The following is a 12,505-nucleotide window of genomic DNA, read 5'->3' as shown; positions in this document are numbered from 1 at the left end:
CTGCTTAAGTTTGCAAGAATCTCAAATCTGATCTCTTAAAAAAAAAAAAAAAACAACCAAAAAAACAACAAAAACACCAAAAACAAAACAAAAAAAACCCAAAAAAACCCCAAACAACCAGGTCAGCAAACCCCATGTATTTTGCTTTTAATTCTCAAATCCAGGTCATATTGTCTCGATGACTGCAGCTTCAACCCAGTTTTCACTACAACACATTCACATGGTCTTTAGGACATGTCAAAGGGTTAATAACATTATGTGAACAAAATATATATAATAATTTTCTCTTCAAAAACCAGCTGAATCAAGACAAAATCTTAATAATGTGCACATTTATATACCTTCTTGTGTCTAAAGAATTCAGCATTTTAAAGACAAACTGTATGTCTACTGGTGAATGTATGAAAATATTTAACTGTACATACTCTTAACAGGCAACAGTGTACTTCCACAAATACAGAGAGCTGAAAAAAGGCTAACAATCAGATCCTTGTACCTTAAAATAAACTTTCTTACCTGATGCTGACTGCCTCATCAAGCCAGGCATGAAGGAGAAATAGTAAAGAGAAATTTAGAAGTTTTAAACAATTAAAAAGGTGTTCCATATTAAATCATAGAATCAAGTTTGAAGGGTAATAGTCAGTTGCAAGCAAGTTATATTTCTAAGTCCCTTTGGTTTTTTTGAGTAGGGAACATAGGTTAAACTTTCAAGTGGGACTTTGTGAAAGAGTTCAACTTAAGCTCTGGGAGACATTTTTATGTTGTAACCTGTGAGGTTTTAAGCTAGGAGTTCAGTGGTGAAAAGTGGAACTAAAATGCTACTGTCTACTCCCTTTAAAAGGCTTCAAACAGTAATTTAATTCTTGAAATTTACTCAATTCCAAAGTAGTAATGACAGGTTTTAACAAAGCTTGCCAATAAATATTAAATCTAGTCACAGTAAGATAACCAAGAAATACACAAGTGAGATCGAAATATGACCACTGCCTTGGGTGAATAAAATTGGGTTTGGCAGAAGGCAGTATGTTGATTTAAATGTTTATTTAAAGAATAAAGATCCTGAATTACCAGCGCTTTTACTTGTGAGAAGATGAATCTAAAAATCAGAGTTCCCTCTTTATTTGTTCTAACCTTAGTAATATTTGAAATTCTTTATAAGATTTCCTACTTAAAACCCAAACATGATTCAAAAGAAAAGTAGAATGTTGCTGAAAATATGACCTAACCACATTTAGTTGAAGAAACAAGTCATAAGGATTTTCAAATACCCTTCCTGTAATTCAGAAAAACATTGTCAACTTGGCACCATGAAAATAGATTTAGAAAATTACAAGCCAATAAAAAATCAGTTATGATCTATTAAATTATAATCACATTTAACATGAATAAAAGCAAATTAATTGGAATTCTTAAAAATTCCTGAGACTGTCCACAGCATCTAATGGGATCCCTTATCCTACTTAACACCTGACTGCTAGGTAGTGATGACTCTCACATCGTAACAAGATTACTCCAGTCTAAAGCATACAGTAGTACACTATCACTTCTTGTGGAAAAATGCTTATCACAGCAAATCAAGTAACTGGAGCATCTCCAATGAATTAGTGGGAAATACGTTGCCATTAAGGACACAAATATCAGTCCAGACAATATTACATCCAGCGGGTACTACAATGCAGAAGCTGTTCTTCCCCTGTACTCAGCACTGGTTAGGCTGCACTTCAAGTGCTGTTTTCAGACCTGGGCCCCTCAATTTAGGAGGGATGTTGAGATGTTCAGACACATCCAGAGAAGGGCAACAAGCCTGGTGAAAGGTCTAGAACACAAGCCCTATAAGGAGCAGCTATGGGCCCTGGGGTTGTTAAGCTTGGACAGAAGGTTCAGGGGAGACCTTATCACTCTCTACAACTCCCTGAAAGGAGGTTATAGCAAGACAGGGGGTCTTCACCCAGGCAACCAGCAACAGGACAAGAGGACAAAGTCTTAAGCTGTGCTAGGGGAAGTTTGGGCTGGACATTAAGGAAAAATTCTTCACTCATGGGCTGCCCATGGAGATGGTAGAGTCACTATCCCTGGAAGTGTTTAAGACTGGATGCAGCAGTTATTACCACGGTCTAGTTGATATGGTGGTGTTAGGTCATAGGTTGGACTCAATCATCTCAAAGGTCTTTTTCAACCTAGTTAATTCTGTGATTCTGGAGTTTATAAACTGATTCAATCTAATATAGCTGCAGTATAATTTATCCACTTCTCACTTCTTCAAGCAGTTGCAGCAAAAAAACCTTTAAACTGGCAAGAGTACCTCATCGTAAATCAGAGCAAGCAGTAAACTCCAGGCTGGATAATCCTACTGTGGCCCAAGCCAGAACAGTGGTGAATGACAATATTTAATACCTGAACAGACCTAGGCTCCTTTTTCTGGCTGTGCCAGTATGGCTGCTATTCTTAAAAGTTAAAAAACTCAGAGAGTCTCTGGACTGACTTTTTTTTTTCCAACAGCAACAGTCATGAGGTACTACAGCATTAATTGAATCTGCCCCAGTCATCATTAGCTCCTTGGAAACCAAGACTGTGCATGTGATTAATTACTTAAGTCTCCTGTTTAAGGAAACTATTACCTTTGTTTTTGAAACTCATACTTTTAAAAGGATGACCAACATATTGCTGTACAACCTGAAATATTTATCTCAAATGAACTTTGCTGACCATACCACTAAAAAGAGATAAAACACCTTCAGTGTGTTGTAAGTGAAAAGCAAAAGAGCAGCAGAGAATTTCCAAGACTGAGTAATTTCAGGCTTTGGGGTTTTTTTAACACCATTTAAATATCTGGCTTCTGTTTTAAATTGCCAGCTTCCGTAAGTCATATTCAGTCTAAGTGTAATACAAAATCCCTATAACTGTCAGGAAGCTTAAATAGAATATATGGAATAAAATCTACTGGAGCTCATCTCCACTTGTCCACATGTTTATTTCATACTGCTCTGAATGTACCCTTACATTTCTTGACTCAAATTTTTATAAAAAGTGTGTTTTTTCAACATTATCATTTTCAGAGTACTCAAGCTAAATTGAAATATGATGTTAAATTAAATGTATGTTGTATATCAGTTTTACCATAGACAAGTCTGCTGCATTGTAAACGTGACAAAGATTAAAACCAGCAACAAGTGTTCAGACCAGAAGGTTTCCAGTGAATCAGAACAGGAAACCAATAAAGCGATCAATGGGAGGTCATGACTTTTTGATCACTGCACTATATGGTTAAGTATCTGGTTTTGATCTAGTGCAGTCTAATCAAGTTTAACTTTGAAGTTAGGTATCAAATATACAATTGAAATAGCAACAGCACTGAGGAATATCCAACTTAAATGCTATTTTGAAAAGAAGTCAGTATTTAGTAACTGTGTCAGGTTTTATTTCTTGAGGGAATTTTTATAAAAGCTGTTTGTTGTAGTGAAACTGTGTGCAATTCCAAAGGAAGTTCCAGGATGACAGGCCTAGGAATTTTCCTTCTACCTACTAGCTAGTTATTTATAGAACGTTCCCAGAAACTCTTTCTACAAGAAGTGTTTGTTTGGAGTGAGGACACAGCAACAAAAATATTTTAAAATAGCAGTACAATCACATTTAATGTACTGCAATTACTACATTCAAGAAAACACCTAAATCTCAATACTCCTTCTCCCTACCATATGCATCTATAAATACAAATGTCACTGAAACCTCAAGTATTAACTAGAATGTACTGGCTGATAGAGACTGAAAATGCACCCATTACAGGCAACAGTTACAGGAAATGAGAATTTCACACTTTTACTCTGTCATTTAAAAGCAGGACTTAAACTCAGCATTTTTAAGTGGACTAAGTAACATTTCTGCTCCCCATTGCAGAAATTACTTTCATCTGTCCTGGCTGCCACTCAAATTGATAAAAGAATTTTAGGAGGTGTTTCCACCACATTTCCACTGTTTGCCCCACTTTTATTCAGATAAGCTTACAGAGACCTATAACAAGCTAACATATAGCAATCTTCTCCTGAGCTTGTTTTCTGCCATAGCTGGCACCTAATACATGGGTATTATGGGTGCTAATACACAATTTTTATAAGGAACAAACACTCAGATAAACCAGTAGAACCTCAATTCCTCCATTTTTCAATCCCCAAAATTTAATTTATAGGCAGAAAAACATGACAGACCCTGACATAGCTCTAATCAGTAAAGCAGACAGGTCACACAGCTTCAACAATCAAGAACATTATAATGCCATGATAAAGAAATAACTTTATCTCTAATCAGTTTACTTGCTTAGGCAATCCATACAAAATTTAAAGGACACAGTATAATTAATTATAGCTAGCTATATTTATCTCTGATACTGCAATCAAGAACTATTACATTGCTCAGCAAGACAGATCTGGAGCTGTGATGTGCAGGATACAGTCAGGAAAAAGAAAATGTTTATAAAAACAGCAATCACCAATCTTCATTTATTTGGGCACTGAATTCAATCTGTCACTACTGGCACTGAAACAGTTAAAATTCATACCAAAAGCCATTGCCCTATCCAAGTAAACAAAGTCATACCTGTTCCATTTAAGGACAGACTACACCACTGTCCTGGTTATATTGATCACATTCAGAGGTTTTCTTCACCCTCGTGAGGGATGGAAAATATTTTGTTGACGGTGTTACCAGGGGGGAAGAGAGAGGAATCAGCCTTATCTGACACAAAGATGGAATTCATGGAATGAAATACTATCATTGTGGAATCAATACTGTCATTTAGGGCAAGTGTAACATGTCTGTGTTAATTACACTGTGACCACACAAAGTTAATTGAATTTAAAAAATGATGGTCATAAAAAATACGGGGATTCCATTGTATATTCCATCTGCCTGTCAATTGCTTATTTAGTGAGATAGTTTCTAAAGGTAGTTGCTTTATTAAGGGCAATAAAAATGGAGAAAGCTACTGGATAATTAAATCTCCCAATCAGTTCAGTCTTTCAGTAATAATCTGGGTATTATCAAGCCAGTATAACATCTCTAACTCTTTTAAGGACAAGCTGAGTTAAAGGAATAAAGCAATTCACTTTTCTGAAGTATAGAGTATATATTTAACTATACTGTGTAGACAAAGCTGCTACATTAGATTGGGTGTTTGCAAACCACATGACCTCACAAACGCTATCTTATCATATCACAGGTTCCTCAGACTGACCACAACCACTTAAATCAGACTCTGCCAGCACAGAGGTTCTGTAACTTTGACACATGCTAGTAAAGCAACTACATTTTTTAGCTGTCCTTGCAAGAGCTTTATTTGTGGGGAGGGAAAAATCTGATCATCTCTTGTCCAACTGTTCTTGCAAGATATGGTAAAAGAAAAGCACATGATTTATTGTGCTATAAACTTCCACCAGAAGCTGAAATGCTTACTTTGTAAATCTGAGGGCTAACATATTTCCTTTCAGGGACAACATTTCTTATCAAGTAAGAAAACATTTATAAAGAGTCATATATTTTGAAAGCATTTCTCTAGTAAAAAAAAAAAACTATTAGAAGATGTTAATGTGACTCTAGCCTGTATTGAGAAACAAGTGCTTTACAAGAGTTAATACAGGACTTTCAACCAACATTACAGAGAACTATGAAGGGAAAACAATTGACTAAAATAAAAATTGACTGGAATGAATCCCACAAATCTAGCTGGTTTTATCAAAGTGAGCAAGTAAAATGACAGTTTCCAAAAGACAAATGTAGTTGTTCTTTCATTACATGAAAAAGGAATAGTACACTTCTTCCAGAAGAAATGGTGGGGTGAGGGGAAATAACTTGGCAAGAGACTGAGTAAAAGAACATTATATCTAATTGCAAATATTACAGAAAGAGGATGAGACCTTTCGGGCCTTGCTGGTTTTGCCTTAGTTTTGATAAAAGAAATGTTCCTCAGGTACTTAAATGGTGATAAATCTGATCTCTCATGCTCATTTGCACATATGATCTGATCCACTGCTATCCATCACTGTCTAAGTCTGTCCTCAGAAAACTTGAAAAAAATTCTGGTAGGCTGAACTTTAACTAGAATTCACTTTCCCCAGTTACTCCTCATCTCCATTATGCAAAGCTATGTTACTTACTCCAAGCTATTTGTTCTGCTTCTGAATGTAGTCTCGTGGTGCATCAGATAAGAAAACATTTGATTTGGTAAGCATTGAATTTGACTCAATGGAAGCCTAATAGTAAATCTAACAGAAGAAAGGAATATTGCTTCCCACTGGTATCCCATCATCAAGCCCAGATGCAATTATTATGAGAAAGACAGGAGCTAGGAATATGCTACAAGTGGCCAGCCCATCTTGCGCTACTCCAATGGGCCACAAGCAGTATCATAATTTTGTTCTCATCTATGGCCAATGCAGAAATCATCATTTAGCTGCTTGTAAAAACACTCCCTCATCTCTTCAGAGGACAACCTGGATCAATCTGTGCTGGGGCCCAGAACCACTAACTGATTTAAGATTATTAGCTAACAATAAAAAATACAAGGACGAAATAATTTGACAGCTTTAAAACACAGTTTACCTAACAAATAAATGTATGGTATTTAAGACTAAAGGAACTGTTGATGTGGTTTAATATTTCATTCTCTGTATTATAGAGCATTGAAATTTATTTAGGCATTAATAGTGTGGTCCATATAGATGAATTTTTTTAATCCTTCACACTGATGGGCTACAAGTTCACTTTCCCATCCCCATTTTAGTTTCAGCAGTGAAAGCCTAGAAAGCTAATGCAACTTGCAAATGTATCCTTAATTCAGCCATATAACCGATTACTCTGTTGGTCACAACTTATACATTATTTATCCTCAAAGTCATTACTTAAAGTGTCTTGAATTTTATTTACACAAGCAAAATCTTTTAAAAGCACAGTATTTAATCTCCAACTTTTATATCTCTTTTCATTAAGCCAGTCTTAAAATGTTAGCTCACCAGGAGCACGATCAGACCAAGAGATAACACCTATATCAGAATCTTACTGACTGCATTAGGTTCTTAAGACATAATATCAGATCCATTCCTAGATAAACTATACCTATGTGGAAATGGAAGAGTAGTAAACTAATGCTCACTACTTCAAAGAGCCATCAAGTTTTCAGATACTGAAATGGGAAATACCTTTAAAAACACACCATTTTCTGCACTGTCGATATGCAAGAATTTAATCTCTAGAATTTCACTTAAAGGTACTATTATAAAGTCTTGTCTGCCATCTTGTTCTTTTCCATCAGCCACACTGAGATATCGTTACCTGGATAACTTGCAGTTCCTAAATGTTGGACCAGTGTGTTGTCACATTAACATCAGAATTTTGGTTTTCATTCAAATATCAAACACCTACATAAGATTTGCACATCATCTTTGCTTCTTCTCTAAAATATTGCAACTAATTATTTGTCAAGATGATGTCTCATTAGGAAGAAACAGCTAGGAGAAAACTCTGTATTCTCCCTCTGACATTGGTCAATAGCAGATGCATGCACCAAAAAAGACAGAACATGTAGTGATACTTTCACAATATTCTTCCTAAACTCCAGCAATCATCTCTCTAAATTCATGGTGGGGGGAATAGTCTATGCAGATGCACAGATGTCATAGTAAAACTGAAAAATGGGCTATCTTCAACATCCATACTCCTGCTTCCTAAGGAAAAAATGTCTTTAGTAAAGGAAGCACTGTATGTTCTGTATATTGCTGTTGCCTTCATAAAGTTGTCCTCTAATACAGACAGCCAATCCACATCCTCAATCCCAAACTGTAGAGGCTACTTGCTTTTGTACAAGCAACATGTAAGGCAGAATTCAGCTTTTAATATGAAAATTGTTGTAAGGTTAAACCAAATCTATATTTGAAATACTATAGTACATAAAAACCTGAAATTTTACAGTGAAACAAACACATTAAGGATTCCAAGAGTGACAAAAATCACCTAACAGTGTGACAAAGGCAAACTTTGTAAAATTTTATGTGAAACAACTTAAGCACTTCAGTCCTAAATCACAAAGTCTGAAAGACTGGAAACCACTTGCTTTTGTCTCCAAAGGTGTCTTGTGGTCTGCCAGTGTAGTTTGTGGGTAAGCACATCAATTCTAATCTTTTGTACCACCCCTGTAATCTAGGTAACACATACAAGCCTTGCAACATCCAACAGGAAGCAGAAGCAGCTGCTGGGTAATATATATAAAGCGACTACACATACAGAGAGGTAGTGCATGAAATGCAGAACTTCAGCAGTTTATAAATAATTTAATTCCATTCAGTTTGAATTAAAAGGAAAAGGTGGGAAACTACAAACAACCTCTTCCTTGTTTCTCCAGAATATGATTTGTGTTTAAAAGAATAACAGCTTGTTCAATAGTCATAGTTTTTCTTAAGTCTTCAAATTTACTTAATGGAAACTACTAACAGGCCAAACTTCCAATGTATTCATTTCCACATAGCTAAACAGCTTTACTTCAGTACTACCTACTTAGTGATCTATTCTCTTGAACAGTAAACATGTTTCACAGAAGTTGCTTTCATGTAACATTTCTGTATCTAAGCAAAGGCAACTTCTGTGAAATACTAGCAATCCTGGTGCAGCCTGAAAGTATCTAAGCACAGGACAACCTTAAAGGGTCTTTGTGCTCAGGCCATTTATGTTACATCAGTTAAAGCACATGAACTGGAAGGTCAAGTGACAGAATGGATTGATCACTAGACCTTATTTCTCCTGTGCCAAACATAGGGCAGCCAAGCTTCTGTACTTACTGACAAGAGTAACAAAAGCTGCTTCACAGAAGCTGCAGCCTGTTGGGGCTGCACAATGAGAAAGCATTTTAACTTAAAATCCCACTAGGCTAGAAGTCAAGAACGCTGCAGAGATAGCTTTAAGAATGGGAGGGAAAAAGAAGAAGAAAGAAAATGCTAGGTGGAAAGACTTCAATTAATGAAAACAACAAATGGCAACTGGATATGAGATTCTGAAAAGGCAGAGTGTCTACGGCTAGTGCATATTAAAAGCTCTCAAAGAAGTTTACATCATGACATCATGTTTGTGATGATCCTCAACATTTCAGGTTTCCACAATAGTTTCAGCCTTCAACAATAAAGTCATAAGTCACAACCACCTAACGACTTTATGCCCAATAAATCACAAACTCGGCCAATAAGGAGGAAAGGAAGTACAGCACTTAATATACATGACTGATCACAGGATTACCTACTGGTTAACTAGAAATACTTCAGTCTGAGTGTCCTTTCATTATGCATCAGCTGTTCTTTGAATACTGATAGGTTGTGTAAAAGATTATAGGATAGCTGTCATTTCTAGGGAATGGGTATAAAACCAGATAAGTTTACTAAAGTTCAAAATGCAAGTAAGTAATAATTGATCTGTATTTGATTTGACATGTATTTGATTTCTGAGTGAAGTTATGGTTGCACCGAGGAATTTAAGAATTAATTAACTATTTTACATAACATTACAAACTATACTTAATATTTATATTCTAATCCATATTTGGTCATTTCAAATCAGTGCAAAGAAAGAGGTGCATGTAAGTAGATTTAAGACAACGTGCGTAGAACCAGAGAAGTGTAAAGGTCGGAAAAGGCCTCTACAGAGTCCAACCATTAACCTAACACTGCAGTGTTCAGCAGTAAAGCAGGAGTTTACAGAAGTCTAGAGCCTAGTAGAGCAGACAACTGGTTATAATGTTCTCAAAGCTCCAAGTTTTTTTTGTCTGTTTGTTCTCCTGAAGTGTTCGTCAACTACATGTTTAAGACTTACTCTGAGGTAGTTAATATTCAACTCAGCTTACCATGCTACAGAAATCCTCTGCTTAGGTATTAAAGGACTCAGGCAGGCAGCTTGTTGGAACAAGCCAAAAATCCAATAATTCCATTTATAGTTATTTTACAGTATTTGAATGGTAAAAAAAAAAAGCATCTTTTTCTATTTAATTACCTTGTACATTTAATACCAATTAACACCCAAGACATCAGTTTTGGGTGCCATACTACCCATTTCTAGTATGTGCGGTTTTATTCAGTAACAGGAACACAACTTGAATTTACTAAAAATAAGTCTTCTTATAATATTATTTGAAGACTGACTGTAGCATTACTATTCCTAGATGAGTAATAAAAGCAGCTGAAATGTATCCTTTTGGCTGAAAGCTGCATTATTCTTAAGAAGCACGCAAAATTTTGAGCTCAGAAAAAGATTACCAAAATTAATTTGATTTTTCAAAAGTTTTGTTTATACTTACAAAAACTTTCAACCAATTGCACTTTGTAATCTGAATCCATTGATTAATCATTTGATACAGCATGCAGAGTTCCAACACATAGCTGATTTAGGTTACCACATTGGAATAAGTGAGAGAAATATCTGAATACTAAGGGCCAAGCTTTTCTCACCCTGAAATTCACGAGACAGTACAGCAGCAGCTTGCTGCACCTGCACCATATCAAACTCCCACCCCCAACCCACGTTTTAGTGAAGAATTCACCTTTAGATACTGCTCATAATAGTGACTTCTCTGCTGTCCTTATTGGTATTCCTCACTGATATTCTAGATTTGCCCTGTGCCTCGCTACTAGCCTGGCTTGCAAACACTGATGGAACAGTAGACCTTTCACAAGAACTCTGCAATTAGGATGGATCATGCTGTTGCCACAACTTGGTATCATCACCATCTGATGGATGATAACATAGAATAGAATTCAAGTATGTAGCTCCTCCAGGCTCCACTGACATTGAAACATTTACATTCATACTGCTGGACAAAGGCATGAGATGGTGTTTATCCGGAAGGCAGAATATGGACTTAGTCAGAAGTTACTTGTATTCAATACAGGATTTGGTCATTATTTTATTACATCCTTCAGATGGAGAACCTGCAACTTTTCTGGTGTAAAAATCTGTAAAAATGCAGTGCTGGAGAAGAAAAAAAAAGTTACATAAGCAGAATCAACATTGATGGCCATGCCAAGACGTTTCATCTTGTTTCACACATCTGTCCCACCTCTATGTTAAATGGTAAGTTTTGCTTTAATTAATATTTGCATTTATATGCAGTTTAAAGTTCCACAATTTCAGTGTATTAGAAGGTAACCATACAGTCACCAAGAGCTCTGTTCCTTTTCCAGTGCCTTTTACATGCTAACCAGTTGGGAGATTGTGGTCAGCATGTCACATACACCATCACCCTATCTTCAGGAAGATGCATTTGCAAATGTGTAACGTTTCTTTTAGCTTTTGCAGAAGTAGAATCAGAAAGCAGCTAGCCAAAAAACAAAGAACTTGACCATTAATGGTTGTATGCATGAAGACACTTCAGTGCAGATTTAAGGAAGTTGTTTATTTAACTGGCATTGACTGAATTATACTTCAAACATTTAGCAGTTGAGAGCAAACATTTTTGCCTCTTCCTGTTGCCATTTGCTTCAGATTTTGCTTTTTGAGGAAACACTGCAGGAAACACTGCTTTCCCTCTTAAGATTTTATTTAAAAACTAGACAAATAAATAGGTAACAGTAAGGGGGAACAGGAAAAATAAGTCATTAGTAAACAAAGACTTCCAGGCCTGAATATTGTCTGTGTAAATAAGCATGCAGAATGCTGCCAAAGTAGCACATGTCTATTACATACAGAGTTTCAAAGAATCATGGAATGACTAGTCAGAAAAGATCTGTAAAATCATCAAGTAATTTCTTCTTACTGTTCCCTATATATCCTAGAATTATTTCCTTCCTACAGTGTTTACCTTGCTTGGAAATTAAACATTTAGCCACCACAAAGCACATATCTGGAAGAAGAGTGTTCTTCTACATTAAATTACTCAAACTCTACTATTGTTGAAATTCATGTTCTTCATAGCATTTCCTTTCCGCCAAGTTGAAATGCTGATAAAGATTTGACTAAACGGAACTGTTTAGGAAATCCCTGGTATTACTTAGAATTAACATTATTCTGTGATCTTATCAACCTCATCTTCTTTCCAACCTGTTCACATTAACTTATACACATTAAAGATGTACGATATTGCCTGCCTTCATGACAATTCAGTTGCTCAGCCAGGCATATAACAAATGATTGTGTAGAGAAAATTATGCAACAGCTTTCCAAGAGTAATTCTACTTTTCCCCCAAAGCAGTGTTTCTTACCTTTTAAACCTACAGTGAGCAGAGGAAGAAGTCAGTACAGTGCCTTATATTGTTCATAATGCAAAAATACACTAAATATCTGGCTTTCTGGAAATTCTTCAAATAAGCAACAAAGAAAACTAATTAGAGTGCTTTAATGGAGAAAGCCAGGTCATTGATTTTTAAATCTGTTTTTAAGTGAGCTTAATGATTGGTAAAGGTGCTGGACTGATGACCCTAGAGACTATCCTCCATCTATAGCATAGTGATCTACAGCATAGACAACATTCCAAGATCCTCAACTG

The 12,505-nt window shown here is 35.9% G+C and overlaps 1 protein-coding gene and 1 long non-coding RNA gene across 19 annotated transcripts in view; one reads left to right on the top strand and one right to left on the bottom strand.

Annotated features, from left to right (window-relative positions):
* EVI5 (ecotropic viral integration site 5) overlaps nucleotides 1-12,505 on the bottom strand; it is a 76,203-nt gene that overhangs the window by 5,211 nt on the left and 58,487 nt on the right. The window lies entirely within an intron of this gene.
* Nucleotides 1-12,505, top strand: part of LOC128811333 (uncharacterized) — a 61,689-nt gene that overhangs the window by 9,951 nt on the left and 39,233 nt on the right. For all 13 annotated transcript variants that reach the window (XR_008438320.1, XR_008438319.1, XR_008438311.1 and 10 more), the window contains one exon: nucleotides 10,944-11,094. This is a non-coding gene — a long non-coding RNA (uncharacterized LOC128811333). The remainder of the gene's footprint in view (nucleotides 1-10,943; nucleotides 11,095-12,505) is intronic.

This window comes from Vidua macroura, chromosome 9, assembly GCF_024509145.1.
Source record: "Vidua macroura isolate BioBank_ID:100142 chromosome 9, ASM2450914v1, whole genome shotgun sequence".
NCBI lineage: Eukaryota > Metazoa > Chordata > Aves > Passeriformes > Viduidae > Vidua > Vidua macroura.
Note: the sequence above shows the minus strand (reverse complement) of the source record. Positions and strands in the feature narration are given on the sequence as shown.